This window comes from Colossoma macropomum, unplaced genomic scaffold, assembly GCF_904425465.1.
Source record: "Colossoma macropomum unplaced genomic scaffold, Colossoma_macropomum, whole genome shotgun sequence".
Lineage (NCBI taxonomy): Eukaryota > Metazoa > Chordata > Actinopteri > Characiformes > Serrasalmidae > Colossoma > Colossoma macropomum.
In genome coordinates this window covers 41,030,380-41,036,519 of record NW_023494802.1, presented here as the reverse complement: position 1 = coordinate 41,036,519, position 6,140 = coordinate 41,030,380, and positions in this window count along the sequence as shown.

Sequence of the window (6,140 nt, the reverse complement as noted above, 5' to 3'; positions counted from 1 at the left end):
CGCGCGCAGGGTGCGTGTACACCTGAACGGCACTGGGAGGAGCAGAGAGAGAGAGAGAGAGAGAGAGAGAGAGAGAGAGACAGACAGAGAGAGAGACAAAGAGAGAGAGAGAGGGAGAGAGAGAGAGAGACAGACAGAGAGAGAGACAGAGAGAGAGAGAGAGAGAGAGAGAGAGACAGGGAGAGAAAGAGAGAGAGAGAGAGAGAGGGAGAGAGAGAGAGAGAGAGAGAGAGAGACTGTTATTAAGTGAGGTTGTTATAAAGTGTTCCTGAGCTCGAGCTCTTCATAAACACAGCAGTCTTTCATACACACACCTACAGTGTGTTTCACACACACACACACACACACACACACACACACGCACACACACACACACACACACACACACACACACTCTATAACAAGCCCATGTACACACAGTGACCCCTGGGAACACAAACATCTTTGAAGGCTCCCTGAACTATAAAGGAGAATTCCACCAATTTTACAAATTTCTTGCATAATTCAGTGTTTGAGTGATTCAGAGTGGTTTGGTGTGAAATGGTTCAGATGTCTTTACAGTGGTGGTGATAGGAACCAGGGGTCACCATGACTACAACACAAATATAGACATTTTATTTACTATCCAGAACCACCAGTGAATCTACACGAGTCTTCTGAGTTTATATGAATGTTGATGATGGAAAAATAGTGGGAAATCAGAAATAATAAGTTTTCTTTGGGGGGTATTTTGCCCCTGAATGTATCCCTCTACCATGAATGGAGTTTAAGGCCAAAATCTTCTCAAAACTATCATAAAACAGTGTCTCAGTCATCAGGTAGTGAATTCATGACCATTTCATGTAGTAACTTTCTGTGAGGGAGCTTTTAGAGGTGGACGTCTGGTTCCTATCACCACCACTGTGGACAGTTCTGACTGTAAGTTTCTCTAAAACAGAGCGTTTCACACCAAACCACTCTGAACGACTCTGTTTCCTCACTTTGAGAGAGTTTAAAGACAGTAAAGGGGTCAATAAAGAGGAGAAAGATTTGAACTCACCAGTAGAAGCTCATACTGGGTCACCCCGTCTCCTGGTGGGAGGTTTTTAAAATACATCATGCTGCTTGTGGATGACACACATTTGTCCACCGGACGGTTTCCATCAGGAAAAGCTTTCATCATTTCTCATGGAACCAAAAATACGGTTCTCATCTAGTGTGAACCTTTTTTTTTAATCGGCAGCATATAAACAGTTTTTGTTGAATTTTAAATGTTTGTGGTGTATATTCTTAAAAAGATGGTTCTTCAAAGGTTCTTTAGTAAAGGAAATGATTCTGTTTGGAGCCACAAACACTCAAAGAACCACTTGCATACTTAAAGGTTCTTTGCATGGTAAGAAGGTCTTCAGATTGATGGAGAGTGTGTTTATATGGTTCTTTACAGAACCTTTTTGAAAGTGCTCCTATATAGCACTAAAACAGGTTCTTCTATGGTTACATACTTGACACTGTAACAATAACAGAACCCTTTTTGGTGCTACATAGAACACATTCTCCATCAGTCTGAACCATTTCACCATTGCAAAGAACTCTTCAAGCATGCAGATTGTTCTTTGAGTGTTCATGGTTCTACACAGAACCATTCCCTTTACTAAAGAACCCTAGAAGAACTATCAAGATTTATACATACCAGAAATATGTCATATACCCTGTTATAAATAAAGGTTCTGTACAGGTACAAACAGTGTAAATGTTCCCTCAAAGGTTCTACAGTGGTTTTAAGGTCTGATTGTGATCCTTAAATAAGTTTCTCCAGGTGAAAAGTTCGTATTTGTACCTTTTCATAACCGAATGTTTTAAACAGAACAGTAAAATAAAAGCCTGGAGACGAGACGGGGTGTGTGGAGTCAGTACAGCTTAGAACATATCATTTCAGTGGATTACGGTACAGTTATGTTCCCTGACTAAAGGTACTGAGATGGAGCCTTGAGGGTCCCACTCCAGTGACAAGGGGGGCACTGACCCAGTGACAAGAGACAGTTTAGTACCTTTTTTGCGGAGTGAAATAAAAATGTGTCGTTGACGCTTCAGCAGGTGTTTGTAGCCGTTTCTCTTGTGTGCCGTCCCATCTGTCCATTACTGCCCGTTCACTCCATTCCTCCTGCTCCTCACCTCCTCTCCACTCCTCTCCACTCCTCCACATTCCTCAGCAGGAGAAGAGGAGCAGCAGAAAGGTGAAGGTCAGTGAAAGAGCAGACGCTACTGAGCGATGTTCCCTGGTCCTTTGTTTCTTCTGTCTTTGTGATCTAACGGTTCTCCAGTCCATGACTGAGTCTGCCTGAGGTCTCCACCAATCAGCTGTGGTGTTTTCTTCTGAGCAGATGTGCTAAGCTCTCCAAGGCCAATAGGCCCTTTTCACATTTCCACATTTTTTCTGCTGGAAGTAGTCGCTGCTATTGACGCTGCTTCCACTAAAGCAATAACAACAGCAACAATGACGAGTTGAGCCTGTACAGCTCACTCAAGTATTAGAGCTTGAAGCAAAAACAGCCTCATCTCAGTTTCAGTGGTTTGTCAGCTGACGATGGGCAGCGGAAAATGAGTTTGTGCTGTTAATAAAAGAAATAAACTTTGTCATATGGAGTAAAAGAACCTCTGCATTTCAGCGCTGCTGACTAACGTTACACTGAATGCAGTTTGTGCTCTAAAGTTGCTGCTACAGCCGCTTTCAGAGGCACAGTTTTCGTTTTCTCCCTGCTCGTTCGCTGGAGCCGGTGGTTCCACCTTAAATGGTGCCTGAGCCCCCAGTATGTAACTTCTGCACCATTTAAAGTGGAACGGTAAAATTCAGGCAAGAAGCGGCTTCAGCCTCACGCCTTTTTAGTGTTTGACAGTTTCTCGTTGCAGATTAAACGTATCATCAAACCAGCTGAGTGATTATAAATGCAAATAAGGAAATGTCCACAGTGGCATTACGGACCCTGATGACCCGTGACTCACCTTTCTGTGGTGGCTGAAGTGATACGAGCACCTGGATTTCTGAGGTTAGTAACTGTCCGTAAGACTATGGCAGAACCTGTTTTACGCAAAGTTTACACACTTCCGTTTCTTGTGAAAAGGGTCTGTGGCAGTGTTTCTCAACCTGTGGGCCGCAGACCACCAGTGGGCCGTGAAGTACCCTCTAGTGGTCCGCAGGCCTGTACTCAGGGGGAGGCAGTAGTTCTCAGTGGACCTGTAGATGTGTAAATAAAAACATCGCAGTCGCAGGCTAAGTAAACGTCATCAGTTGGAGAAAACGCAGCCGCGGGGAGGAGCAGTGCAGTTAGTCAGAGATGGAGAGGTTCCTCAGGGCGCCACCTTGTTCGGTGCAGATCTATCAAACTTTTTCTTTAGTTCGCTCCGTTTTGACGTATATGAACACTTCACCTGTATTCAGGTCTGCATCAAGCAGCTGAACTGGTCCAACAAAACCCACGGGTCTCGGTCCGCTTCCAACCGAACCCTGTTCACTTCATCACTGCTGGTGTGAACACATTTTATGATCTAACGAGGGAATTCGTCAATAGAGCTGGGTTTCCTCTACTTCCAGCAGCAGGTCAGCGCTGTACTGTCAGCATAATCTGCCTGTTACCTGACTCTTTACAGACTCTCACTGCACTTATATCATTCCTGCAGCTCGAGCTGCAGCTGATAAAAACGACAGACGAGACTGAAAATAATATCTGTGTTTGATTTTTGGCCGAGCATCAGCGACCTGAGTAAACTCAAACTGATAAACCCGACAAAGAAGCAGAGATCAAGTAAGATTTATCATTATTGTTGACTGTGACGACGCTGACCCAAAAGCACACTGAGTGGAGTGAGGTTTATTTCAAATGAGGCGCTAAAACCCTCAAAACTAAAGGGACTCCAGACCAAACAGTTGTGGGAAACTCCTGTGGGAAAAAAAAACAATAAAAAAAGTTGATTTTAGTTGTTCTGTGGTTCACCACTCTCGCTATATCAGCGTCTCTTAATGCTTATTAGCTGCCCCACTGCAGACTGTAACCATGACCCCCCCCCCAAAATGAAATTCTGGCTACATCACTGATATAAACACACAGATTCCGAACATCTTCAGCAGTGGAGTTAAATCAGAGCTGGTACACGGTCAGATAAGGAGAGTAATGATACTGAGGGGGGTCTGGATGACCTCAGATCAGATATGGGGGTCTCGTGGAGTGAGTTGTCTGTCTGATAACATCAGGCTTCAGGAACTGCAGCTGAAAATGAGCCAGCTGGAGATGCTTGTCTATCACGTTTACATTTGAGCTGATGAATGTGAGCAGAGCCTGATGTATAAACAAACAAATAAATCAAATAAACAAGTTAATAAAGGGGTCTCATGGTGGTCTACAGCGCCATCTAGTGCTGATCAGATTCGTCAGCTTCTGTCTGAATGCAGCTCTTATAAGAGGAACTAAATGATGGTCAGATACATTTGTGCTTATTACTGATAACTGTGTAAAAATGAGTTTACAATTATTGCAAGTTTAATATCTGGACACCTTAATATCTAGAACCTGTTGGTATTACAGTCTAATTTAGTCAGACTGTCTTGGACCAAGTTTAAGGGAGTGTTTGCTGATCAATTTTTCCAAACTTTCTGCCTTATTGAGTGTGTGAGATGTAAACAGCAAGACTTTGAGAGGTTTGGTGTGAAATGGTTCAGATGTCTTTACAGTGGTGGTGATAGGAACCAGGGGTTGCCATGACTACAACGCAAACATAGACATTTTATTTACTATCCAGAACCACCAGTGAACCTACACGAGTCTTCTGAGTTTATATGGAATGTTGATGATGGAAAATAGTGGAAAATCTGAAAAAAAGAGCAAAATCTTCTCAAAACTATCGTAAAACAGTGTCTCAGTCATCAGGCAGTGAATTCATAACCATTTCATGTAGTAACTTTCTGTGAGGGAGCTTTTAGAGGTGGACGTCTGGTTCCTATCACCACCACTGTGAACAGTTCTGACTCTGTAAGTGTCTCTAAAACAGAGCGTTTCACACCAAACCACTCTGAATGACACATAAATGGTAGTGTTCCCCTTTAATGTGTAGAGCTGGACTGTAAAATAAAGCATTACCTCAGTGTTCTGTGCACTGTGTGTGTGTGTGTGTGTGTGTGTGTGTGTGTGTGTGTGTGTGTGTGTAGAGTAAATTATACACTTCAGCTGCAAACAGCTGTACCAGTGTGCCAGCCCCCCAACAACTCCCCCCACCCCCACTCCATGATGGTCCTGCTGGTTGTCCTTTTATGGGCTGGTGTGAGTGTCTATGTGTGTTTTATCCTCAGCTGATCTCCACAGCGCTATGGAGACTTTATACACTTTACACACTCCGCCTGGGCCGCTTCTGGACATCTGGGGGTCCTGAGCGACGATGGACCAACCCAACTCCACCCACCACAGTAATAGTATACTGTAGGTAAGAATTAATTGAAGACTTGGTTAGAAAATAGTAAAGTACGTAAAATCAAGTCACTTACATTTATAAAGCACACCTAAAGACGGGTGTTGGCCAAAGAGCTGCAGAATAAGGTCGCTTAAACAACACATCAATTTAATCAGGTAAAAACTACACAAAACTACACCATAAATTAAAATAAAATAATATAAAATAAAATGCAGATCAAAAGAGATAATAAGACAAAGGCAAAAGACGAGCTACTGATGGTGGGACAGAGAAGAACACTGGAGGCATGGGGTTTAAAATGACTCAAATATCCGAAACAATAAATAGGCTTTCAAATTTAACTTAAAAATATCATTGCCAGCTTAAATCCACTGCCACCTTAAATCCACTGCCAGCTACATACAGAGGAAATGGTTATTATAGCATTGATATACAAACTATGTTATATACATATACAAACTATATATATATATATATACATACATACATATATGTATATATATACATACATACATATATGTATACATATATATATATATAATGATTAACTCAACTACACTTCCGCACTGTAAAAAAATGAGGTCAGTTCAACTTAAAATAGCTTAAAGTAAATGATTACAGAACTTTTCTTGAGCTAACTCAACTTGACAACACCAGAGTTCATCCAACTCAAACTTCTTAGTTCAGTAGAAAGATTTTCCAGC